This window comes from Carassius carassius, chromosome 19 (assembly GCF_963082965.1).
Source record: "Carassius carassius chromosome 19, fCarCar2.1, whole genome shotgun sequence".
Taxonomy (NCBI): domain Eukaryota; kingdom Metazoa; phylum Chordata; class Actinopteri; order Cypriniformes; family Cyprinidae; genus Carassius; species Carassius carassius.
In genome coordinates, this window is record NC_081773.1 from 12371696 (window position 1) to 12374220 (window position 2525).

Genomic DNA, 2525 nt, shown 5'->3' on the forward strand with positions numbered 1-2525 from the left:
TTCGTTCGCTATGAGACCTTGAGTAACAGCTGGTAGTACAGAGGGAAGAGAACGCAGGTCAGTATATCGCGATATACACTGTACATATTGTATAGACACACTAGGTAAGAAGTGAGCGCCACACATTGTATTTCTGTTTTTGTTAGACAGTTTAGTTAAGGTGCCGGATGCACTGAAGATTTCGGTTTATTTTCTACATTTTGCTTTGGTTAGATTAGGTTTAGATTAAGGATTGTTTTCTTATATTTTGTTCTTTCCTTTGGCGCCGCTTTCGTTCTTTTCCCATTTGATTGTTTGTTTGTTTACATTTTCACCTTGTACATAGCGCACATTATTATTGTTATTTTACTGGATCTAGTGGCTTTGGCTTTTTGTGAATAAACGTCCAGGGGTGCGTTCTCCGATAACGTTGTCTCTTAGCGCGCTACAAATACTCAAAAGGTACACCTTAACTACAGGTATACCTTTGCTACGTGTGTTCTCCGAACTATACCTTAGGATGTAGCTTAAGGTAAACCTTCTTAAGTTCGACCTTAGCAGTTGCTGTCCATGGTGGAGGCGCTGAATAGGTTGATATCGACGCCTCGATGATCGATTGTGCGCTCTTTCCTTCACAGCGGTATAGGTAAAGTATTGAGAAAACAATGTTCTTTATAAAGAAGCGTTTTAGAAATAGTACAAACTGCATTTATCGGGGCTTATTGAAATACGTACATGCAGAAATAAATATGAGTATGTGTTTATAATTTAGCAAGTGTACAATCCCAAACCCTCACGGCCATAAGTGTGTTAATGTTCTCCACAACGTATGCTGATTATCCACCAGCCGTATCACATTATTGGCGTAAATCGCTCATTTGTGTAATTGGATGATTTCCTCAATAAAAGCGCAAACATGAGAGACATACCGACATTCACTATGTCGGGGAAAAAAGTCCGCAAAAAGAGATCGCCCAGCCACACTGAGGTCTTACTCAGCCCATATCCATCCCCAACAACCTCCAGAAAACTCCCCACAGCATAAAAACGAAGAGCCGCCAGCAGCTGAATTTCGGGGCTGAGGGGGTAGCTCCGTCGGGTTTGTCTTGACAAATCTGGGCCAACAAGATGCAAGAGCTGCAGAATTTGCTCCCGTGGCAGGCAAATTTTTTTTACAATGGTCTCTTCTGACATGGTAGTCAGTGGACTAAAATGTTCTCTTATAAAGTAGTTGACATACACTAACTGGCTCCGCGGACGCCGCCGTCTTTGATTTAAAACAAGTATGTTTGTGTAAACTCATCTTTCTTTATATAGACTCCTAAGCCTTTTCTGTCAAATGGTTCGCCAGCTGATGTGCCTTAGGATAGTAATTAAAAAAGCTAACAACCATTAGTGTATGGAAACTTTATTAATGAAAACACTTCCATACACTGGGTGTAGGCTATAACAACTTAAGTATTTTATGTGTATAATTTTAAAGTAAAGTAAAAATGTAATTTTAATTCTAAATCAGATTTTATATTAAAAGTTCATATAAAATTTTCTATGTGTAATTAAACTGCGATGTAAAAAATCTTTTTGCGTAGTGCTGGCCACTAGCGGTATGAACCGTAAGCAGCGATAAGGTATAGCTAAGAGCGCTCCAGACCAACCTTACGAACGCATGACTTACAGAAGGTATACTTAACTAAGAAGGTTTCGGAAACCACGTATTAACGATAAGGTACTTCTTAAGGTACAACTTAAGAACGACGTAGCGTTAAGGTAGTTTCGGAGAACGCACCCCAGTATTTTTTCTCTTTCAAAGTTTTGTCTGTCATGTTCTTCCACCTCATTTCATACCCAGCAGTACGTTAATATGTAAATGTTACGGTACATTCCCTAGACTCCTTAAAGTTCGTAACAGGGTTTAAATGGGAACATTTTTCTGCTCAAGTATAGGCCTATATACGGTTTAAAAGAGGAAAAACTAATGGACACAAAAGTAGCCTACTTTTGGACAGAATATGAGTTCTTTGTTAAATACATAAAATAAAAAAATATTTTTTTAGCCTATATGAATAATGGATTCGAAACCTCAAAGAAAAGCCATGCCACTATCAAAAGAAACCTCGAAACATAAATGAGGTAGACATTCCCAGAAACTCATTATTTTAGTCGCAACAATCGGTTAATGGAAACGCTGTACTTTCGCAATAGTTTTTTAATCAATATTTACAAAACATTAATTTCCCAAGAAGCGGAACGCATTAGCGGTTACGTGTCAGTTAAACTTTTCATCTCCAATCCTGTTTGTATTTTTGAGAAGTGACGCTGTTGTGTGTGTTTGTATCGGCCGCTGTCCATTAGCCTAAGGTTCTGAAATGCAATATTTTTTGAATAGCCTAGTCTATTTTTTTTATTTTTTAAATTGCGTGCGCCCTTGAGCACCCACGGAGAAAAACATAAATCGGCGCCTATGCTGAGGATATTCCCTCTCCAGTCGCAGAGAGAGATTATGGCACACTTGCGATGCAGACGCGTAGAAGACAGTGTGTGTGTGT